This window comes from Embiotoca jacksoni, unplaced genomic scaffold, assembly GCF_022577435.1.
Source record: "Embiotoca jacksoni isolate LCO1_2020_lvr unplaced genomic scaffold, fEmbJac1.0.p SCAF_55, whole genome shotgun sequence".
Classification (NCBI taxonomy): Eukaryota; Metazoa; Chordata; class Actinopteri; family Embiotocidae; genus Embiotoca; species Embiotoca jacksoni.
The window spans coordinates 907,579-933,188 of record NW_027185409.1 but is presented as its reverse complement, the minus strand read 5'-3'; the positions used below and the strand labels follow the sequence as shown (position 1 = coordinate 933,188).

Below are 25,610 nucleotides of genomic sequence, written 5' to 3'. Positions count from 1 at the left end.
TTAATAGGTAACAAAAGTCCAATTTTTGTCGGACAACGGGGGGTTCGTTGGTTGTTTTTTAACTCGACCTGTTGACGGGCCTTCGAGGACTCACTCGACCCCGAGGCGGGTCGCCACCTCCACTCGGGTTTAATGTGCTCGCTAACGGAGGCTTTAGGATGATTGATGACCCGGAGAGACGCAAGCAGCCGCCCGCTCGTCGTAAACACCAACGAACCCGTCAAAACTCGGATTCCATCGGACAAATTTGAAGATGCCGGATCCAGATTTTTCCCAGATGTGAAGATGTGAAGATATGAAGATGTGAAGATGTGAAGATGTGAATATATGAAGATGTGAAGATGGACGTCTCACGTCGTGACCGAAGCTCGAAAAAACTCCTGAAAAAATACACGAAAAAAAAATCCTCGCTCATCTTTAAGATGCCTTCAGGGCACGCTCAGAAAATGGACCGAGATGTTTCCCTCTCTTTCATCCTATTTATTCAGTTTTTATTTGGTAATTCTGACTCCTGAACCCCCCCCCCCCCTTCCCCCTCACACACACACACACACACACACACACACACACAGACACACACACACACACACACACACACACACACACACACACACACACACACACACACACACACACACACACACACACACACACACATTGCTCGAGGCAGCTCTTCTGTGTGTTCTCTGTTCGGATGTTGTCTCTCCAACAGCAGAAACACAAACACATACACCACAACCACAACCACAACAACAACAACAACAACAACAACGATGAGATATGAATCTATAGACGCAAACAGCTGGTCACGTGACAGCACAGACAGGAACCTGCAGCACGCAGGCTGAAGCGCATCACCTTCATGACGCAAAATACAATACAAGTATGAGCCGAAATATCGACGCTTTTTGTTTTATTTGCAGAGGCCCAAAACAAATGCGCGTGCAACTGAAATTCGGGTCAAATGCCCGAACTTGATTATTTTCTATTTTAAGAAGATCATTTCATGAAATCTTCTTTTTTGTTGTTGTTGTTGTTGTTGTTGTTGTTTCTTTTAGTAGATTTTTGAATCCAACCAGCCCCTCGGTGTCCATCTAACTCGTCCCTCTCAGCGGTTCTGACACTTTTCTGACTTCTTCCTGAACTTGTGTCCGTCCTCCAACTCTCACGTTTCAGTGTTGAAACTGTCCGATACGTACGTCTATACAATATGCCCCCCCCCTCCCCCACCCTCCCTCCTCCCCCCGCTGGGATAAATAACTCTCACCTATCGTTCACGATCTCTGACAGCTGGTTGCATAGCTGCGTTCAGGTTGAGCCGCGGAGTTTATTTAGTCTCCGGACCTCACTGTCACTTTTCCTCAGACAGAAAATAAATCAGGAAGGCTCTGTTGCAGGTTTAATATCCAACGCACCTGACGAAAGTGAAAGTATCGCACGCGCGTTCACGTCAGGAGCACACCTGCGCGTCGAAAAAGGAAAACGTGAGGGAATTTCAAATAAAGAGCACACATGTCGTAGCTACTTCTATCTTTATGAGGCGAAACAGAAGCAGAAGAAGAAGATGCGACTCTGTCTTTCATCATCACAACGAAAGGTCGAACCCCTAAAAACCGAGTCTGGACCCTCCAACAGCCCCATTTAAGGTTTACCAGAAAGTTCAGGACCCTCCAAATCTTCCTCACACATAACATGTGATTGATCCTCACAAATACACACAGACACACATATATTCAGGTACACACGCACCTCCAACGTCCCTTCGCCCCGACACTCCCGGGATGGATAAAGTCCGTGTCCGCTGGGCTGTAGATGAGCCTCGTTAAAGTGAGAAAGACGCGGCGGGAATCCAACCAGAGACTGAAGCCTGCAGCTCAGCGTCATGAAGGGAAGTCCATTCCTGGTTCCGTCCATCCAAAGGGAGCTGTGGCGCGCTGTCTGCGTGTGCGTGCCGCCAAGTGCGCAACAGACTGGCAAGCAGCTGCCTCCAGTCAATTTTAAGTCGCGGGCGTAAATACGGCCTCCATGCCGCTTTTCAAAATAAAAGGGGACGATGCTCGCCGTACCCACGCCCCCCTCTGACAATTTCTTTTAATCTGAAATATACCGATACAACGAAAAGAGCGAGTTTTAATCGTTTCGATGGTTTAGAAATGTTCTATTTAGCGACTAGAGTTACAAAAACACTAAATTAGCATGTTTGAGTCTCTATTTATTGAACAATGATCCTAACCTTCACCTGCAAACCCAACCTCCCCCCTCCCCCTTCACACCCCCAGCATTGACTTTGACTGTGATGAATTTGCCATTTAACACTTGTTTCCATATAATCTTCACATGCCACTGACATCACAGCCTCTCAATCACATCTTATTACCCCCCTCCTCTTCCCCCCCGCATGTTGAAGGTGCCTCCCCCCCAAATAAAGGCGCTGCTAAATGTGAATTTTACTTTGAAACTTAACCGGAACTGCTCTCAGTGCATCCAGTCTATTTTGAAGGTGCAGGTTAAATCGCGGAGGTGCTGCTTGCATGGCTCTCCTCCTCTTAACCGGTAACAGATGTCACCTGGACTCCGGCTTGGTCGTCCTCTGGTCCGCGGCGCATCTGTTTCCATTCACCTCCTGCTCCTCCTCCGCGCGCGCGCCCTACCAGCACCAACAAGCTCGTGCTCCGCACGGATGGTTTTGACCCGAAACTCCCACCGGAGGACAAATACTGAGCTGGGAACGCAGCAGATGCGGACCGAGGTGGAGGAGATAGTTGCTGACGGGACTTGATGCATTGATGCTTGTTCCATCTCTGATAAGAACCCGCCTGAGAGTGAATGTTAGAGAGATCAGTATTTTATCAATCCAACCCCTTCACACAAAAAGAAATACAAAAATCAAACACCTGCGTAAAAGCAGAGAGGAAGGCACGAGGCACCTTTTTTTTTTATTTTTTATTTTTTTTATTTTTTTTTAGGACAGATTAAATTAGAAATCATCCCAGAGAGAGAAACAAAATAAAGATTTCAAAACCAAATTCAACCAAACGACATTGTGATTGCTGAGTGAGAGGAACTTTAATCTGAAACACCTGTCGGTTCAACCTCAGAAGATATGAACGAGTCTCAGGAATGTTCTTGTTTGTTTGTTTGTTTTAGTGCGTCACAACTTTACGCACACAGGAAATGTATCATCATCATCATCATCACCACCATCATCATCATCAGCTGTCACAGTTATTAGTGTGGTCTGTCTGTCTGTGAGTTTGACTGTCTGTCCATCTGTCTGTCCGTCCGTCCTCCTATTTGTCTATTAGCCTTTCAGTCTGTCTGTCTGTCTGTTTATTTGTCTGTCTATCTGTCTGTCTGTCTGTCTGTCTGTCTCCATCTATCCGTCTCTCTCTCTGTCCGTCCGTCCCTGTGGACAGTAAAGTTTCTGCCTCAGCTCTGACTCTGGGATCCAGATCACACTGAAACACTGAGGGCCAAAACCTCCACCACAACCGCATGTGTCCGTCCAGACGGGCTGCTGAGCTCAGATGGGAAAGTCCACAAGCAGCGGCACTTTTTCTTTTTTAAGTAATATATCCATTCAGCCACATTGGATAGTTTATAGCCCGACTGAACTAAAATTAGTCAATTAAAACGCTTTTTACGAAAGGGAACAAACGGCTCGGCATGCAGACGTATTAAAAATAAAACGTAGGATTCAACAAAGTCTTCTGAAGAGGCTCCAAAGTAAGTCGGAGCAGTAGAGTTAAAACAGCGACATTATTTAATGAATTATGCTTCGTAAAGATGTTACTTATGAGTTTATTGGCTGTAATTAATAGGTTTATGAATAATAACAAGTTAAAAGGAAACTTAAAGCTTCATGGCGGCTCACTTCAAGTCAACATTTGACAGTTTGAAAATCAGTGTTTTACTACTTTTAGCTGCTTTATAAAAGAATAATGAATGATTTGTTAACCATTAATAAACGGAGGGAAGGGGGGGTGCATTTATAAAAGGTGTCTCATTAGAAACTAGTGCAGGTCAAACTAGTAAAACTAAATAGAAGTAAAGTTCATAAGAGTCACAGCTGTTTGAGTTTTGATCTGTGTTGAAGAAGCAAAACTAATTCTCTTTCAGGAAAACTAAATATTAAATTTCACACCTTTTTCTGCAGAAGCACATCTGAGTATTTATATTTAAGAAGACGTTCAGAGCCAAAATAGTTCAAGGAAAGTCTAAAAGTGGGCGAGGTCAGGTTCCCACCTCCACCTACAAAATCTGTCACTAAATTCTCCTTTATTCAATTTTTTACTGCAGTTTTTTTGGGGGGGAATTTGATGAATTCTGCAGTTGTACAGCCGCGCAGTGAGAAATAAAGGGATTGATTGATCGATTAAATGTCTGGAAGCTCGGTGAGGAAATACAGAGTCAATTATTGATCGTTTTAAAAGTGTTATCCTGTAAGTGCAGTCCTTCACAGTTGCTCTACGACCTTTCCTAAAAACCCTCGAAGAAGAAAAATACCAAGAACGGGACGTCGGCACGCTCAGTGTTGAAGTTTCACATCTGATCAAAGTCCAGAGGATGAACCACGTGAATATTTACCTTTACGTCATCGTTCTCCGGCACTGATCGTGTGTGTGAACACAGAAATCACTCCGATTGTTTTTGCAGAGTTTAGCTCAATATAAATAAAAGTGGTGCCACGGTGGGTGTGATTCTAAATGAAACCAGCACTGCTTTTATTTTTAAACTTTTCGCATTTTTCCATTGTGTTCTGCATAAAACCTTTTTTTTTCACCCCCCAAAAAAAATGTGGAAATACAATTTACAAAAGTGCTGGTAAAACCAACAACAAGTGATTCAGCTCTGGTTGAAATGTTCGGCGGCCGCCAGTAAAGGACTCTGTGGTTGAACTTGGGTTTGTTGCTCTGCCTTTTCCATTGTTCATGGTATAAATCGGGGCCAAAGGAAACTCAGAGGGCATTTTAAATCAATTCTAATAGATAACGTCTTCACACACAATGCTGCAGTACTTTTGTCTTTCATTTTGTTGTTGTGAAACTTCTTGTCCCGAGGTTGCAAAACCACAAAAAAACAACACAGAAAAGCAACTGTGATGTGAAAGGAGACTTTACACCTTTAGGTGTCTGTGAAACTTACCGTGGAAGTTTCTGTTGTCTCTCCATGCTCATCACTTTCTTTACTTAGAGACGCTTCGACTCCTCCGCCGATCAATGCTGCAGGAGGATGATGGAAAAACCCCATCAGCAACTTCTGACCTGAAAAAACACAAAAGAAAACACAAAGTCAGTTCATGATTTGCTCTTTTAAGTTGCTGATATTGTTCTTTTCATCATTCTCCGATTTTGTGGTGTTTTTTGATTGTTCTGATAACTTTTTTTTTTTTTATTTTGCAGCGGATTTTCTCAAAGTTTGCAGTTTTAAGTGTTTGGGTTTTTTTTTGCAGTAAAATTCTGAGAAATTAGAAAAAAAAAAAAGACATTTTTTAGTGATACCTGATAAACAGTGATATGTAATCACTTCCAAATAAAGTGACACAGCTTTACAGAACAGACAGACTGTGACTGTAATACAGAATAAATGAGGAGTTAGTTTGGTTAATAAAGCAACTTTTGATTATACGTTGATACTTTCAGCGTTCAAATGTTTCGGGGAAAAATCGCGAGAATAAAAAAAATAAAAAAATTGCGAGGCTTCCACAAATATTGCGGCGATTCCTTGGATCTGCGTTAATTATTGTGATCGCAATACATCGTGATTTCCTGTAGGGGCCGCTCTGTGACGCCGGTAACAGACCAGTCGAGTAGTTTAGTGCTTTATTGCCTTCGACCCGGCCGGGAAGTCAAACTCGTAACGTTGTGGTGATAACACCATCTGTTCAATGTTTGTTTTCCTCTGAGATCGACTGGAAGCAGCAAGAAGAAGTTTAACCAGCAGTCGTTTTGTCCATTGACTTCGAGGAGGAAGATCGGGGTGTGTGTGTCCCCGTCTATGTTGCCGTTGCCTAGCAACAGTGTTTTTACAGCTTCAACCCCTTTAACGACTTCCCATGTTGTAACCACGAGCTCATCGATCGGCACGTTTCATGCGTTCATGGGAGCAGAGCTACTTTGACAAAATAAAAGTGTCCGAGAGCTCCACATGTTCAGTGACATTTATTCGCATAGCTGAGCTCCACCCAAACCAGCTGAATCAGCTTCTTTTATGTGAACAATAACAAATTGCTACTCAACACACAAAGTTTGTATCACAATGGCTTAAATTCAACAGCATGTGCATGTTTTTGTTTTTTTATGCTTTTAATTTGAGAAGTCGCTGCATTCAGGTTTGACGCTCCGCCCTGCTGTTGCACTCCAGCCCAAAATATTGTCATTGTGTCATTTTGGAGCAGCCGTTTGTTTTCCGGCTCAGCGTGAGAATCTCCGCTGTGTTTCTGTCCTCTGACCTCTGTGTGTCTAATGAAGGGCGGAACTCAAGCAGACACAGGTGGAGGAGAGGGAGGGGCGACTGCCCAATCCTTAATCGACCGCGTTGATAGAGTCATTCTCTCGCACAGGTTAAAAACCACAATTAAAGAAAAGAAATGCTGAAATGAAATATACATGGGCGACCCGCCAAAATAAGAGTACATGTGGGAAACACTGCATTTTGTTCCAATCAAGTTTGTGTTAAGTGATGTCCCTTTAAATTAAAACAAAGCAGCACATACACAGCATCAAATTCAGCAAAACAGAAGTCGTGCGTTCTCCAGCAAGAAGTTACACCGGCTGAGAAAATGATTCCAAAAGAAAGCTTCAACCATTTAAAGTAACAAACTCGGCAACACTGAACACTGACGTATTTCACTGTGATAAATAGGTCTGAGCGGTGTCACTCTGCCGGACTGTTATTTATGATCAAAGGAGCGATTGACCGGCGCTGAGCTTTCCAGCCTGGTCTTTGTTTGACGTTGCTTCACTGTTTGGTCATCATCCGGGTCACCGAGGACACAACGAGCCAAGTCGAGGTTTAAGGCCACGATGCAGAGATTTAGAGATCAATATGGATTTTGTAATAACTAACTATGACACCGAATACTTTATCCATTATTGATAGTCCTAATATATTACTGAATACATTAATTTAGAGTTAATTTAAGTCTAGTTGAGCTGTCTTGTGTCTAAATTCAAGATGCTTCCTTTCAGAAATTAGAGCTTTTGCATATTTCAAGGCTAAGACGTGATTTATAGATTTATAGTCATAATTTGCACCGATTTATTACTGAATACATGACTTTAAGACTTAATTTGAAATATTCTTTCACAAGAAAAAGCCTCACCTCCTCATGTTTGTGCAGCTCTGAGTGTTATGAAGCCGTTTTGTGTCTAAACTCTTATTTTTTTTTTTTTTTTTTGCTGAAAGAGAGTGCTTTTGCATATTTCAAGCGGAAGTGATTTACATGTTGAAGTGAAGTGTTGCGTGCTAGCTGAAATGAGAACACGCCTGACGAAAGAAATGACACCTGAAAACATGTTTTGGATTTTCCGGCAGGTCATTTAATGACTATGTTAAAATAAATTTAGTGTGAAAATGTGGAGATCAAATATTGGTTTTGACACCTCGACCGAGTCGGACGTTAGAGCCGGTCTGGCAGCAGATTTGTTGCCCGCTGAGGACGCTGGTTGTTCATAAATAACAGGTTCAACAAGCACACTGTGTTAAAAGCTCCTGTTTTTTCATAACTAAGAAAACTAGAAGAGTTAACTTTAACTCTCGGACAGTGACAGGTGCTCGGCTGTGGCAGGACGCACTAAAAGTATATTTCTGATATCCAACAAAAAAACAGCACGTGTTTTTTGTCGATTTTGATAGATTAGTTTCTTTATTGCAATAAATATTTCTTTATTGGGTTTTTAAATTTCATTATATATTTCATGCAATTGTATGTAATTCTCTAAATTTATTTTCTCCTTTTTATTGTTTTTAAGTGAAGCTCTGATTCATTTCGATATTTACCTTAATGCATAATTCATTTATATCTCTCTCAACCATAACTTGAATGCAATTCTGTTTTTCCTTCCATTTACTGTTCAAGTTCAGTTTAACTTGAATCTTTTATTTTATTGTATTTAAATGTGTTTTTTGTCTATTTCCTTCTTTTGTAACTTGTATTAATGCCCCTTTATGTCCCGTTGAGTTGCTTTGTTGTTGAAAGATTATATTATTTTAGTTATTTTGTTGCCTAATTTATTTGCATTTACTTTATCCTAAAATATGATGGTTGTTTTTTTTTTTTATAAAGATTTTAGGTCATTCACAGTTTTATTTGTGTCATTTAGTTTCCAGTCAGCATCCTTAAATTCAGTTAGGAGTTCTTCCTTGTTGGTGCTCAACAATCCCAATCAACAATGGGTCATTTGAAGGTACATTCAATCTGTCAAATAGTGGTGTGCTCCAATGAGCAATGAATTTAGATGGCAGATTTAATCAGGAAATAATCAGGTGCTCTTATTTTGAAGTTTATTTAGTTTTTTCCTGAATGAGTAAATAATTTGCACATTGTGTCTTGTATTTGTGTTTTACTCTTGAAGTGGGTTTTAGTTGTGCATTCATTCATCACTACTTAAATGATAAACAAGAATTAACGCTGCTTTATCCGACCTGTCTTCACATGAAACACCTGCTTCAAACTTCACTGCACCTGTAAAAGTCACGTTTTCAAATGGAAAACATGAAGCCTGGAATTAAACATGAGAGATTGTAAAAAGAGAATAACCTTTTATGGAGGTGATAAAACTCAAATGGTCAAAGTCACGTGGGAACGTCAGGGTCCAGAACATCTTCATCTTGAATGCGTCCTGGAGAACCAGACGTCCACGTTCAGAACGCGTTCTGCGACGGGAGACGCTCACGGCTGCAGCCCGAGAAGACCAAGTGAAAAAAAAAAAAAATTCACTTAATAAAACAGAGTGAGACCTCACAACTTCAGATGAGCCTCTCTTACGGGCGTCCATTACTTTTTTATTATAGGGGGCACACTTAACTTTAACGGGGCACAGCTCACCATCCTCTATCTTAATAGCACGTGATGATCAGTTTGGAAACAGTCCCGCTCGGTGGACCGTCGGTCTTCCGCGCTCTCTTCGAGGCTAAATGCGTTTTTGCGCTCAGTCAGGTTGAATTAGGCGGCACGGCCTCATAAAACCAGCTGGAAAAGTGACAAGAGCCCTTCAATTCAAACTGGGTGTGAAATGAAGTTCACGGCGGCTGAGGAGGTAACGCCGACTTCAGAGCTGAGATGGAACATGTTTGAGACACCAGGGTGACTTTGTTGAGAACAGAGAGAGAAGGAGGACACAGCCGAGAGTTTCTATTAGTTGTGTTAATTATTTCTTGGTTCTTCACCAGATAAAATTGTTTTCACAGATTTATTTGTTTTCAGTAACTGGTTAACGAACTCAAATTAAAAGTGCATCTGATCAGCTTGCGCACAGTTTAGAAAGTGATATTTATATTGACTGATATTACTGTTGTGCTTGAGCTGCTTCACCTGCTGATGCTGGCTCAACCCAGCATCACGGCGAAGCGTGAAATAGACACGCCCGTCCACTGCAGCAAAAACATGACATAGCCACGCTTTGGCCTCTTTAGAGCGACAGTTTCACCTTTTTTAAGCGTGAAAGTTACACACACATACGTGTAGCGCCACGAAGGATGATGTGACCAAGTACAAAGGAGGTTTGCTTGTGTTTTGTTTATTTGTGTGTTTTTTAAGTAATAATCCATTAAAGTTGGAGGTCCTCGGAGTAAAAAGAAACCCATTTTTAAGTTCCTTCCCATCGCAAAGGTTCAGTCAGACATAAAAGCTCCACTTCCCTGAAAGTTGTGTTTTAATATTTTCTCTTGCAGTTCCAGCTTACACAGTCCTCCTGCTTCTTCAGAGTCACCTTCGTATAGTTTTACATTGGGTCGATCCAAAACACATAGTCCTGGTGAGGAATCCGGCCGTCTGTTATTCTTAACTCTGCTCTTATTGTTGTTTCGTGTTCGTTGGCAAAGTCGAGCAAAAACAAAGCGATGAAGTGAGAAGTTTGTCGGTGAAGCTCGGCTCCTCGGCCCTGAAAGGAGATACCCCGCCCGCAGGAGGCTGCACGCCGAGCTGGGACTCTCCACAAAAGCCTGGAGGAAGATATCCGAGCTCACCTCTGTTCACCGCGCAGCCCGACCGACTCCGAGGCGATAAACTGTTGGAAGGACCAGCGGAGATCTGGGTCAGGCTGCCTTTCACTCTCCTTCCATGGTTGGTGGGCTCAGCTTGTTCTGGGCCAGATAAAATGAACACGTTGCTCAATCGTCACAAGAAGGAATCAAGACTTTAGATTTATTTTGGGTTCATGCCTCTGAAAGTTATCTTCAGTCTTTCACGGCTCATTGTAAACAAATACTCCAAAACTAATATCAGATAAAAATCTATGTTTTTTTCATTATATAAAGACTAAAAGATTGGATATATTTTCTGTTTTTCTTGCTTTTTATGGTTTCTCCAGAGACATACTGATTGTTTTAAACAGCAATCCAATACTTTCTCAATTCCCTAATACAGTGGGTACGGAAAGTATTCAGACCCCTTTAAATTTTTCACTCTTTGTTTCATTGCAGCCATTTGCTAAAATCAAAAAAGTTCATTTTATTTCTCATTAATGTACACTCAGCACCCCATCTTGACAGAAAAAAAACAGAAATGGAGAAATGTGTGCAAATTTATTCAAAAGAAAAACTGAAATATCACATGGTCATAAGTATTCAGACCTTTTGCTCAGTATTGAGTAGAAGCACCCTTTTGAGCTCGTACAGCCATGAGTCTTCTTGGGAATGATGCAACAAGCTTTTCACACCTGGATTTGGGGATCCTCTGCCATTCTTCCTTGCAGATCCTCTCCAGTTCCGTCAGGTTGGATGGTGAACGTTGGTGGACAGCCATTTTCAGGTCTCTCCAGAGATGCTCAATTGGGTTTAGGTCAGGGCTCTGGCTGGGCCAGTCAAGAATGGTCACAGAGTTGTTCCGAAGCCGCTCCTTTGTTATTTTAGCTGTGTGCTTAGGGTCATTGTCTTGTTTGGAAGGTGAACCTTCGGCCCAGTCTGAGGTCCAGAGCACTCTGGAAGAGGTTTTCTTCCAGGATATCTCTGTACTTGGCCGCATTCATCTTTCCTTCAATTGCAACCAGTCGTCCTGTCCCTGCAGCTGAAAAACACCCCCATAGCATGATGCTGCCACCACCATGTTTCACTGTTGGGATTGTATTGGGCAGGTGATGAGTAGTGCCTGGTTTTCTCCACACATACCGCTTAGAATTAACGCCAAAAAGTTCAATCTTGGTCTCATCAGACCAGAGAATCTTGTTTCTCATAGTCTGGGAGTCCTTCATGTGTTTTTTGTCAAACTCTATGCGGGCTTTCATATATCTTGCACTGAGGAGAGGCTTCCGTCGGGCCACTCTGCCATAAAGCCCCGACTGGTGGAGGGCTGCAGTGATAGTTGACTTTGTGGAACTTTCTCCCATCTCCCTACTGCATCTCTGGAGCTCAGCCACAGTGATCTTTGGGTTCTTCTTTACCTCTCTCACCAAGGCTCTTCTCCCACGATTGCTCAGTTTGGCTGGACGGCCAGGTCTAGGAAGAGTTCTGGTCGTCCCAAACTTCTTCCATTTAAGGATTATGGAGGCCACTGTGCTCTTAGGAACCTTGAGTGCTGCAGACATTATGTTGTAACCTTGGCCAGATCTGTGCCTTGCCACAATTCTGTCTCTGAGCTCCTTGGACAGTTCCTTCGACCTCATGATTCTCATTTGCTCCGACATGCACTGTGAGCTGTAAGGTCTTATATAGACAGGTGTGTGCCTTTCCTAATCAAGTCCAATCAGTTTAATTAAACACAGCTGGACTCCAATGAAGGAGTAGAACCATCTCAAGGAGGAGCAGAAGAAATGGACAGCATGTGAGTTAAATATGAGTGTCACAGCAAAGGGTCTGAATACTTATGACCATGTGATATTTCAGTTTTTCTTTTTTAATAAATTTGCACAAATTTCTCCATTTCTGTTTTTTTCTGTCAAGATGGGGTGCTGAGTGTACATTAATGAGAAATAAAATGAACTTTTTTGATTTTAGCAAATGGCTGCAATGAAACAAAGAGTGAAAAATTTAAAGGGGTCTGAATACTTTCCGTACCCACTGTATATTCAGCATTTTTTCTTTTTCTTTCTTTTTTGTAATTTAGCAGTTCAGGAGGCTGATTCAGACCAGTCAGTCAGAAAAAAGACACTTCACTCCTTATAACTGCCACAAAACCAAACATTGCAGTCATTTAGAGAACTCAAAGATGTTATAATCAGCTGTGGATGGAGGAATTATGTTTTTCAGGTTGTCCATCCATTCGACTCTCGTGAACTCTATATCTCAGGAATGCTTGATGGAAATTACTAAAAATTTGGTGCAACCATTCACTTGGACTTAAAAATGAACTGATTAGAATTTGGTGGTCAAAGGTTACAAGGTTACTGGAAAATCACATAACTTTAGAACTCATACGCAAATTATGACAAAATAATAAAAGAAAAAAGTCTAATAAGACAACATAGTAAAGTGAAATAAGCAGAAATAAGCAGTGAAAAAACAGACAGACATACAGACAGACAGACGGTCTGAGAGAAGAGGAGTTTAGTTTGGGAAGATTTTGGGGGTTCACCCCTGATGATACATCAGACGAAGCTGTTTGCTCTATCTGCAAAATCCCTCTGCATGTGAGGTTCGACTGCAACCATGAATAAACATTCTCCACAGCAGAACAAAAACAAATTCTGAAAAAATGAATTGACGTCTGAATTAATCGCATGAAAAAAACGCTCGCGTTTTAAGGTCTTAAGGGTGGAGGATTTCAAAATAAAACAGGAAGCGATTTCACAGAGTCTAAGTGAGGTGTGACACACCGTTTAGCTTCTCTCATAATGTGGTGATGTTCTGGGATTAGCTGTAAATTTTTGTCTTTACTGTTTCGAGAGAAAAGGAAAATATGCGTGACCATATTAAACGTAATTACTGTCTTTAATGGGAAGTGAATCACTCCTGTTATCTTCTGGAACATTCCAGTCATGTTCACCGGAAACCACACGGTGGACGCAGTGACGCGATTCATTCATTTCATTTCCTGTGACTAAGCAGCTGTAATGATTAACACCGTCGCCCAGCAGGACGTCCCGAACCTCGACTGTTTGAACATCGGCAGAGGGGGGAGGGGGAGGAGGAGCTGCATCTGCAGATAATTAGAGGTAGTCATCGTACACATGATGCAGAACGACTCCAAACAAGTGGTCAGTCACAGAAACCCATGCAGACATGACCAAACTCTCTGAACCTCAATTTGTCATAATCGGTTAATCGAGACAGAAACCGGTGAGCTGAGACCTCATTGTTATAAAAAAGCAGCTTGACAACCAGAAGCAGAAGAAGTATTCAGAGCGCTTTACTTCAGGAGAAACACGAATACAACACTGTAAAAAATAATCCACTCCAAGTTAAAGTCCCGCATTAAAAACGAAAGTTTCTTTTTTTTGGAGTATTTGCAGTTAAACGTACTTAAAGTATCAAAAGGAATCGGTGTGCAGTAAAACTTCTCCCTGACGGCGTTTCACTTTTTATAAATTATATTTTCATTACTGGTGCATTCATTTTGAAATGTCATGGCTGTATTTATCCCAGCGGGCTCCAATGTTTTATTTCCTCTGACAGCTACTTTGACAAAATGAAAGTGTCCCAGTTTCGTAACAATTCTTCACGTAGCTGAGCTCCACCCACACCAGCTGAATCAGCTTCTTTTATGTGAACAATTAAAAAACGGACCACATTTGGAAATGTAATTCCAATCGGACGTCTACAGATGTGCCTCAGTCCGCGTCACTCGATGATGATGTCATTTTCAGAGAGCAATCAGATTGGACATTTTGACGCAATATGGAGGATGCGGACGACAACAACAACCACAACCACAACAACGACGACAACAACAACAACACTCCACGGACGAAAGCTAAAATAAACTGTCTGCTGGCACTTCGCTTCCACGTTGGAAAGCCGCGTCGCTACTCGCTACAAACACGCCGTTACCACAGCAACCAATGCAGAGATCAGATCCGTTCACTTGCAAAAAAAACAACACTCTCTCCTAGAGTTCAGATTTGAGAAATAAAAACAATTTAAGTGCAGTTTGAAAAAAAAGTCTGAGTCAGTCACAGTTTACGTGTGACAGTCATTTCCATGCAGGAGCCACAATTACTGCCACATCTGGCTCGCTTGTTTTTCAGGATCTACAGGAGGCGCTGCACTTGAGAAAAATGTGTCAGCACAATTGTCTTTGCAATGTTAGAGTGGATTCTTTCTGATATGGATGGGTCTGACCCTAACAGCACACATGCACACACCCCTCATCTGGGGAATTTGGGGAACTTGTTTTTTAGTTTTTTAAAGGCTTCAGTTGTCAAATAATTAAAAAGATATATGATTCTGGTCTTGTGAACCACATGTTCCTTGGAGGAGGAAATCTTGGCCACAGAAAAAGTGCCCTCCAAAAGTCTGGCGCAAATGTAGTTTCTGCAGATGCGTCACATTTTCTAGAAGATGTGCTCTTCAACGGTTCAAACACATTTACAGTAAACGAGTTGTTATTTCTTCTCACAAGTTGGTGATGTCCCTTTGGAGCCTAATTAATAAAAGAGAAAAAAATCTTTACAGCATGCTGAAAACTCCCGAGACACTCGGACAGAAAGCTGCAGGAACTCCCGGTCTGACCACCGAGTGAATTAAAGTGCGGTCGTGTCGTGAAACGGACATTTCCTCTGCGGTGTTTCGGATCGCTCTGACAGCTGCTGAAAATCTGGCCTCTTTTCACAACGATGACTCAAAGAAAACGAGAAGAATGAGGACCACATAAAACGACCGGGCTCCTTCTGAGTCAAGCTGAGCCAACAGAGACTCCCAGCCTTCATTGTCACCATGTTTTCAGGCAGGATCAAGACACACTACATTTTTTTATTTCATATCTTTTCCATCTGAGCTTGAATAATTTAAAATAGAATTTATGATGGGAGTTCATCCTGTTTTAACGTTTGTTCCTAGCTGGGACACTAAAATACTAACAGAACGCAATGATTTGCAAATCATGTGAATCCATATTTAATAGCAGATAGAGCAAAAAACAACAATACAAATGTTGAAACTGAGAAATGTTATTGTTTTATGAAATATTTATGCTTATTTTGAATTTGATGGCAGCAACACATCTCAAAAAAGTTGGGACAGGGTCACGTTTGCCACGGTTTTGCATCGCTTCTTTTAACAACAATCTGTAAACGTTTGGGAACCGGAGAGACCAGTTTTGAAACTGAGGGAGTTTTGAAAGTGAAATGTGGCCTGATTTGGGATTTCACTTACAGCTAAGTAGATACAGATACGATCCTTTGTCGTATTTTTTCATTTCATGACATGCCAAATTTTGCGCATGCGGAAGCTGGAATTTAAACTGAGCGCTGATAACAAAGCCGGATGGTCCCTCTCCTCTTTAGCCCGAAGGACGCAGCGTCCATGATTTTCAAAAATAATTTCAAATTTTGATCCATCAGACCTCAGGACAGTTTTCTACTTCACCTCAGTCCATCTTCAATGATCTCGGTCCAGAGAAGGCGGCGGTGTTTCTGGATCACGTTTCTATCTGGTTTCTTCTTCGGAGAGTTTTAACCTGCATTTGTGGACGCAGCGATGAACATCGTTTTTTGGACGTGTTTCTCAGCCCTTTCTGGGAAACTCATTTTTATACCCAATCAAACTGCTGATCTGTTGCCAGTCAACCTAATTAGTGAGATGTTCCACGAGGTGTTTTTCCTCTTGCATGTCTTAGAACAGGACGAACCTCATTTACCTTATTTAAGGAAGAAAAAACACACACCAAACAAGACAAGACTCTGGCTTTGCACCAGTGAGTCGCTGCATGTCAGTAAATACTGGTGGTTAAGCTTTCATTCCTGCAGCCGAAAGGAGGGAACTGAATAGTGCCACGGTGCTGTCAAAGGGGCATCTGTCTCCGACCACTAATTACCTGATAAGTACTTACTGCTGAAGCACATTGATTTTCTTTTTCTTTTTTTAAAAGACTGATTCTTTTTTTTGGGTAACTCGGCCCCTCCAGAATGAAGTTAAAAATAAATTTTATTAGCTGATCCCGATGCAGTCGGAGCATATTTCAGGGAATCGGAGCGCCCACACAGTGCGTCACTTAATTAGTTTGCTGCTGCTGGTACATGTGCTTGTGACCCGGAGCACTCGCGGCCATGAGAAAAGCATTAGTCAGGTCAGAAAACCACAGGATGAAAGATTCTGCCATGTGAAAATATGATTTGTCAAACAATTAGGGCTGTGATGGCACCTGATCGGCCCAGAGACGTTTGATCTTCAGCAACAGACGCTCCAGTGTGATGAGTGAAATCTCTTTCTGGAAGCCTCAGTGAGAAAAATGAATTGCATCTTTTTTCATCACGGTTTGTCTTTTCTTTCCACAAGTCCTGCAAAGGTTACGCAAACATCACTTTAACATTAAATTTTGTGACATAAAATGTTGTAGTACTTGTTTTCAGCGACTTTTTGTCATTAAAAACATTAAATTAAAGAAGTAAATGTGATGTTTTTAAGTCCTATGCCAAACGCTGATGAAGACTACAATTTGTTCTTTTGAGAAATACAATCCAAACATCAGATTTTGGGTTCAAACTCTGGAAATCATCAACAGAGACCTTTGAAACGCTTCAGAAAGTCGACGGCGATGAAGCGACGAGCCGGGCGACGTGTTTCTGAGTCACGTTCACGTTTCAAAAGGGGGCGGAGCTTCACCGTCAAAGAAGAAGGTGCGTCGGGTCAGGAGACACCAGGAGGGTTTTCTTTGACGTTGGCGGAGGTCGTGTCACCGTGAATTCGTCCCCCAGAGTCAGACTGTCAACACCGAGTTCCACCGGGACCTTCTGAGGCGTCCAACGGTTGTTAGCGATGTGAGCTGGTTGTGAACTGGAGTTTACCTGGTATTTAGTGTAAGTAGCTGTTAGCTTTGTTAGCTGGTTGTCAGATTGTCAACACCAAGTTGTTCTGAGACGTCTGAAGGGAAAATATTCACTGCAAACCACCTGAACTGTGGCGCCTTGGACCTTGTTTCTTTTTTCTTTTTTTTTTATTCACGCAAAAAATTATATTGCTTTCAAAAGGGCAAAAGTTATTTTGAATTTGTCGCTAAACTATCCTTCATTTAACTCCTCAGTACAGTTACATTTACATCCGGTGCAGAATTTTTAAATTTTGCATTTTTTTGAGCAAAGTCAACAAGCATGCTTTGAGGAAAAACTCTTATTCCTCTGATTTTTCTTTCTTTATCAAACGCTAACTAAATTATTTTTATGTTGTCTTTTTTTTGGGGGGGGGGGTATGTTGCTCTTTTACAGTTTGTCTTGATGTCTTTAATGTTTTATGTGAAGCACTTTGCTTTGTTGTTTAAAATGTGCTGCAAAAATAAAGGTGTTGTCTTTGTCCTTTGTCCTCCTGGACTGTTTATTTACTGTGATTGTCTCCTTTCCTCCAGGCTAACATGGTGTTAATAGACTGTTAATTACCTGTGGGATGTTAACCCACGGGACACACACACACACACACACACACACACACACACACACACACACACACACACACACACACACACACACACTCCATGGAGACCTTATCTTATTGCTGTTCTTCTTCTTCTGACTGATCGTGTTGGTCTGAAAATAAACAATTAAAAATCAATGCCGTGAAAACATTTTCAACAAGCGACATATTCTTGTCGAGGATGATGTTTTACACGTTGACACAAAACTCGGAGGTCTCTGAGTTCACGTAGACGGCAGGAGGTTTTGAATGTCATCGCTAACATTATGGGACCGTATGGTAATGCAGCCAACGTCACTGTTTGTGTTCTTTGGGTTGTTTTTCCCTGTTGTGGTTGAATAAAGATGTCCATGTCTCTCCATCTGTCTTCGGGAAAAGCAGCAGAAAGATAAAACACAGACACACCAAAGAGAAAACCCCTTCGTTGTTGTCCGTGCTGGGAACTTCGGGGTTTTGCTGATTTTTCCGATGACATGCTGTTAAAAATAAGCCGCGAGTGGACTTTTTTGCTGGTTGCTAGGCGTGTTTTTTTAAAAAATTTATTTGTACTTTTATCCCATCTGTGTTACATTTTATTTTACATTCGGTGACACAAACGTTTTTCCCCGGGAAAAATATGCAGCGACAAATGACATAAAACAAATATATCTGCCAGAATCAGAGGTTACAAGTCTTGTTCCACGGGAGGAAATTGTGTTTTGTAATAATAAATAACAAAGTGGTATTTCACGGTTTATCCTGCTGTGGTTAACAGCTCATCACTTTTCCCTCCAACATGCCTCACTCCCTTCCAAATTACTGGGTGGTTGTTAACTTGAGTTTAGCTGTTTTTATGTGGCAAAGTTAGCTGTTTGTTAGCTTTAATAGCAGCTTGTTAATGTTTTTAGGGTGTTGCTAACTTCAGTTTAGCTGTTTTTTTTGTTGTTGTTTTTTAGCAAAATTAGCTGTTAGAAATCGCAGAAACACCGTGGTCACAAAGAAAAACGTGTAACTCAGCAGCCGATGTTGATCAAGCGATGAAACTTGAAATTCATAAAGCTGCACCTGTGAACTTTTTCACCAACCCTCGTATGTATTACGCTTTTTTTCCCCTCTTCCTCATCTCAGATCACCTGAGTCGGGTTCCGGTCAGGTGACTGTGGAGGCGACGTCGTCTCACGCAGCTCTTCGTCTCGCTGCTTCTTGATCAAACAGCCTTCACAGATCATGAGTTTCTGCTTTTGATCACTTCCCTGCTAAAAACAAACAAACAAACAAACAAACACCAAAAACAAATAACGGTCCGACCAACTGCAGCCGGCAGCTTATTCACAGCTGAATTACCTCCAATCACCTGTTGTTAGTGGAAGGAGTGGTGCAATGTGGGAAAATATGTGACAAACATGAGGCAGACATGTGTGCTCAAAAATGCTGGAATACAACAAACCACACAACATTCAATTATAGTGCAACAGCAGCATGACAGAAAGACAACAGGTGTTTAAATTCTGATGTTCACATCAAAAACTATCAATTGTAAAGTTAATTTTTGTCTGATAATTTTAGCCGTTTCTTAAAAGAGTTTTTTTCCCTACGGTTTGGGTTTAATGTCCCGACGTCACCATCTAATGTGTCCCGAGATGACTGATGCTATAATTTGGCAGTATGCAAATTTAACTATAAAAATTTAATCTCAAAAGCTCGAACATTATGGGAAAATTGCAGCCATGTGCTCCACCTCAAATAACTGCAAATTCTTGCCAGTTTTATAAGCGGTGGGATGAATAATATTTTTTAAAAAAAGAAGAAAAAAAAAAGAAGTGTTCTTTACCTCAACCGGAGAAAATGTGTCTGCAGTAAAAAAAAAAATTGTTTTGTTTTTTAGGGTTAATAACAGCCATTTGGACATCCCATGAGCATTGTTTACATAATTGGACGAGGAAACATGTAATCGTCTTTGAAGCTGCAGATTTTTGTGATTTACTTGAAAACAACAAGAACAAAAAAACAAAAAAAGACCTTTTCCAATCATTTCTGGAACCAAAATATCAACAGATGTAGAACTGTTCTCTGGAAAAAGTTACACCTCCGGGTTCAGAAGCTCGCATCGCTCTCTTTAGCAGAAAAACCACCTTGGAGGTATTTTGCATGATTGTCCGACAGCCTCTGACATCGGCTCGCCAAAAATGTTTGCAAAACTCCTTAATTTGCAAAATGTTTGAGGGTTTTCTTTGCATGGATTTGCTTGTTTTCAGATCTTCCCACGACATTTTGAAGTGATTTAAATCTTTTTTTTTTTTTCTCTCTACTTGCTCCATAACCCTTAATTTCTTCTCGTGGAGCCGTCCCCCTGGTGGATTCATTATCTTGTTGAAAGGTCCACTTCCAGTTCAATTCCAGAGTAAAAACCCCAGACCATAATATCTCCACCGAAATGCTTCCCAGTTGGCACGAGGCTCTTCTCCTGGGACGCTGCGTGTTTTGCTTCTGTCACTGTGGTTGAACAACTTGGTCTAGCCAGGGCACCCCCCCCCCCCCCCCCCCCCCCCCTCCAAAAGGCCGGGAAGGTTTTGCTCTTAACGTTTTCGGAGGGGAACATTTCTTGTTTTTTTTCCTGGCTCCCATTCAGGTCCAATTTGTACACGATCTCTTTCTGATTGCAGACACGTGCACTTTGATGGGAACTGCTGCAGGGTTACGTCCAGATCTTTTGATAATAATTGTTCTGCTCTTGGGATGAATTTAATCCTGGACGAACTGACAGCCGTTTGAAAGTAAATTATTTATTTTTTTATCACAGTGGAATAATTTACATAGATCTCGGTAAAACCTTTGCCAGACTCAAAAGCCATCACGAAACACCAGAGGCTGGATGTCAAAGGGTTAAATGAGATGACCGCCTTTCACTACTTAAGTTAGTGATAATCATTGGTACCTAATCAGAAACCCTCATAAAATTGAGTATATCAACTTTAACAGGCGCTGTTTCAAAGAAGATAAAGCCTTGGCTTTTCAAAATATGTAAAAATAAGTACGAATTTCTATTGGTCTTTACTTCTTTCTGAGTGATTAAGATCCAAATCAGAGGCTTTGGGACAAGAATCAAAATGGAACAATTACTTTATATATTGAGGCAAAATTTTTCTTTTGACTCTAACTGGCTTTGTCATTAGTTTTTTTCGATTTTTATTTTCAAGCTGCAATCATAATGTTTATACATTAATGTCACAAAGAGAAGAGAAGCTCTTGTACCCGAACAAAACGTCCTATCTGTCCTGCTCATGGACCGACAGCCCGCTGACGCCCACGCTAAAAACTCCACACAGTGAAGATGGACGGCAAAATATTACACACAAAGCTACAAGAACAAGTTGTCAACTGTCACATTATTGTCATAAATCATCACGCTTTTCTACTTTCAATAACGCAACGTCCGGGTTTCACTGCTTCGCTCTGTCGGACGTCGCATCATTCACCCGCGAGCCGCCTCGTGTGGCGTGTTCACCCATTTTCTCCCCGTGATGTGGATTTAACGTCGGATGCTGATTTAACCGCAGCGTGAAACAAACCGGCGGATGGAAACCTGCCTCGCATCGAGACAAACCACCCAAACAGCTTTCACGCTCCGCAACTTGATTGTCACAGCTGCCCATAAAACATCGGACATCTGCAGCATTATGAGATGGTTTGGGCTGGCGCTGATATAATTCATGTGAATGTCAGCTTCTTCTAAATGAGCTGAAGAACGAGAGAAAAACAGGCACTTCAGATTTTGATCAAATCTGATGCAGAACATCGGAAAGATTGAAGTTTAAGGGAGAACGTGGAAGCAGTTAAGAGTTGACTTATTGAACCTGTGGGCCAAGTAATCTGTCGCTGCCATCTCACATCTGCTAGTGTGACAGAGAGGAGCTTGTTGATCTCCACATTTCTTAAATGCCCCCGCAGTAAATCTGTTTTATTTCATGGGGAAAATCCAAACAAGCGAGCGACAAATAAAACGCAAACCGCCTGAGAAACGTACATTTCAAGTGTTTTACTGTGCACTCAATAAAAAGTTGATCGGTTGATAGTGAATCAACCAATGAGCACTTAATCTGTTTCTGCGTGCTGGATAAAAAAAACATTAAAATAAGTGCCCTTTCTTGCATCATGTCATTTTGATATTAGCGAAGAATCATTATCAGTAATGAAGAGGAACAATTCAAGAACAAGAAATGCTAAAATCCTCTTCACTGTTACAACGGTAGTCGACTTAGCAGCTCTCTGAAGTAAGAAAACCAATGTTGTTTGAATTGGTGAAGTTTTGCGCCGCTTCTGTTGATCGGAGAGGCGGCTGCACCGGCGTCGCACATAAAACACGGAGCTGCTGGAGGTGTCGGCCTCGCGGCCAGCTGTGGATCATAAATCTGTCGGGACGGGAGGACCCTGAACATGAGCTTCAGACGCTTCAACACACTTCGGTGTTAAAAAGCATTCAGATGTTTTTGTCTTCAGGTCGGCTCAGGAGAGTCGCGTAACGGTGGATTTCATAACCAAGAACCTGCTAAAAAAAAAAGAACCTCCAACACCACACAGGCTGCACATTAACACGGAGTAAAAACACGATTCCACAAAAGAGTCTACGTTTAGTTCAGCGAGGAGGAACTCAACCCATCAGCGTTTATTAAAAAGAGTCGGTCGCGTTATGTTTGATGTTCGAAGTCTGAAAGCATTCTTGGTTCTTTATGACGTGTTTTACTACATCCGGTCTGTTGGGTACGAAAAGCTCAAAAAAACGCACGATATGCTTGATGAAGAAACAAAGAAAAAGCAGGAAGACTTCCAGCAGAAAGACTGAACCAGCGCAGAGTTTCACTTCTCCGGGAGGGAACGCACCTCAAAGCTTTTATTTTCTTTGCGCGGTGTCGGAGTCGTTCCCAGCGTTCGCAGGGCAGAAGGGCAAGAGAGAACGTCTCGGATGGTTTACTCGTCCATCGCGGGACGTTCCCCCCAAAAAATGGATCGCTTTGATTCGAGCCGACGAGAATCTCCGATTCGCCCCGACGGGAATTTCTTCGGGGGCCTCGGGAGGAAAAACCCGGACAGGAAGAGACGTGAGGCTCCACACAGAAAAGACAAAGAGTCAGGAAATCAAACACTTCGAACATCTTCCAGACATAGATTATAATTGTTTACACAAGCTTCAGAATTAATCATATAAACTGTCCTAAAAACCCCAGAAATATTGGGAGTTGAGGAAATTATAATTCTAAAAATAACCACCGATCACCAAAATTGAATAAGTTAATATTTGAGTCCAAGCGAACGAATCTCACACATTTGCAAAACTTCCCCTGCGGACGTTTTTGAGATATTGCGATCAAAAGAATGGGCGAAACATGAGGTCACGGTGACCTTCGACCCCCAAAATCGAATCAGTTCACTCGAGTCCAAGTGAACATCTGTGCCAATTTTGCCAAAATATCGTCAAGTTGTTCCTCAAGTGTTGAATTCACAGTGACCACGACCTCCGACCTTTACCCACCAAAATCCAACAACTCACACGGTGAAATTCTCACAAGGCGCTTCTCAAAAATTGCATTTACGAGAAATTTCAACCGCACGAACCTCGAAAAACACAAAAGATAAAACAACAAAACAGAAATTCTAAATAAAACGATCATTTGTAACAACGACAACAACCAAAAAGACGCTTCGAAACGGAGCCTTTCAGAAAGATATGTTGAAAAGCTTCGGCATTATTTGAAAAATAACTTAGCATCACAATTCACTCACGTTGTCATGTCAACCACGCAACATCTCACAGATGAAGTCGCCAGCGCCGACCTTGAGAAGGTCATACGAGCGTTACTTTCAATGTCATCAAATCTTGAACTCTTGCAATTCAGTGTTTCAAAAGTTTCACCCCCCCCCCCCCCACAAAAAAAAAAAAAACGGAAATTCACAAATGCAAGCGGAGTTCAAAACTCAGCCGAGAGAGATTTATCGTTTTAGATTTGACTGATTACATGAAAAGCAATTCACAGTCCTGAAGTGTTACGCAACCACGTGTGATCAAAGTTCACTTCATGCTGTTGACTTTTCTGTCAGAACACGAGCATGAGCATGAATATGAAAACTCTGCAGCGAGCACATTATTCCACGTTGGGTTCTGTCTTCAGATTTGTCTGACAGATGCAGAAAGACGTGATTTCATGTGCGGACCATCTGGAAGAGTTTGTGATGGAACGTCAACGATGAGGAGCGCCTCGAAACGCTCCTCATCGTGAAACAAGATATTTCCAGGAAGCCGTAAACCTCGCTGCTCCTTCCCGAAGCTCAGGTTTTACGGTTTGATTTTTTTCTTTTCTATTTTGTGTTACAGTTACAGTTCGTGTTACAGTTCAATCGTTACAGTATATTCCAGGTGAGCTCCACCAATCAGATGATGTCGTGTGAATGTTCGTCGTGTACTTGAGCTGCCGGCTGCGTCTTCCCTCTCGGTCCCTTTCAACGTCGCCGGCATTGATCCTGCATTCATTTAGAAAAACACAAGGGAATAAATGAACACATGGTAAATAATACAATAATACATGAAGAGTTCAAGGTGTTTTCAAGATGTTAAAACTTTAGGAATCCAAACGTACATTAAAGAAAAATAATTTAAAGTTTCAAAAAACAAAGCAGAACAAATCTTAGCATAAATATATTCATCGTTTAAACTTTATGTTTTATACAGACAGGATATGAAAACTTGACTTGATATCTGTGCAAATTTCTTGTAATAGATTACAAGAAAGGTTTAATTTCCACGACATGGTGTTTATTTAACGTCTGCAGGACGGTTCTGTGGGAGAGTCGATCACGCGCTGACTCTTAACTCTTCATTTCACTCTTTATTTCACAACTTGTGAAACTTGGTTGGCGACGCTGTCGTTTTGTTTCTCGGCACCGTCGTCTCCGTTCTCAGGCAAAGAAAAAAAAAAAAGACTAAAAATGGACAAACAATAAACCTGAAGCAACTTCTCGCAAAACACAAACAAGCGGAGGGTCGGCGATCGTAATGAATGCTTCCTTCACTGCAATTTTAGGACGTGAGACCAAAACCTAGATTTCACCACTGAGGCGGGAAAAAAAGTACACAATGAATATTGCAGCCGGCCACAGAAGAAGCTTTAACGCCGCGAGCATCTGCAGAAGGACTCACGAGGAGGTGGCCCGAGGATCGTTATCCCAACAACAACCGTCACTTTTAACCTGACGGTGGACGGGAACTTCTTTTCTTAAGGTGCTTTTTAACCTTTTATGAACTCCTCAGATCAGATCAGGTCAGATCAGATCAGATCAGAGAAAGAGAAAGAAAGAAACCAGCGGCAGCCTCACACTCGAGAAAAAAACCACTGTTCGACACCAACATCCTCCTCCTGAGGAGTTTCTCGTGTTTAGTGTCGTAATGTGCAAAGAAGCATGAAATGAAGGCTTTACACTTTCAGAAATCGCCTTCAGGGAGAACTGCATCGACTTCTCTATTAAAAAAGGAAAAAAAAAGAAAAGCTTGCTGCGTTACCACGGTTACCACAGTCTTTACCGATATGTTTGCAGCTGGTGAGCATGTACGCTTCGACTGGATCTTCCACTCGAAGCTTCATAACGGCCGTTCACAAACCGACAGGTGACGTCACCGCTTGGATTTCCACATCCACTCCCTTTCAAAATAAAGTCTTTTATTTTATTTTTTTAAACTAACATAAAATATCTCACATGAAACAGAAGTTTCTTTTCAGTCCTCTGCGACCTTTTTTTTTTTCCCTCCTCAAAGTAGGCCCACATGTTTTTTTCTGGTTAAATTCATCCCGCAGGGCACCGCTCTGCATATTTAACTAAACCTGCCCATGTGGTCGCACTTCTGAAAAAACTAAATAAAACCCAAC

The 25,610-nt window shown here is 41.7% G+C and overlaps 1 protein-coding gene across 1 annotated transcript in view; it reads right to left on the bottom strand.

Annotated features, from left to right (window-relative positions):
* il34 (interleukin 34) overlaps nt 1-1,898 on the bottom strand; it is a 28,617-nt gene extending 26,719 nt beyond the window's left edge. Inside the window, exon 1 of the mRNA XM_069172779.1 lies at nt 1,750-1,898. The gene's annotated coding sequence lies outside the window, so the exon portion shown is untranslated. The remainder of the gene's footprint in view (nt 1-1,749) is intronic.
* Between the last annotated feature and the right edge of the window lie 23,712 nt (nt 1,899-25,610).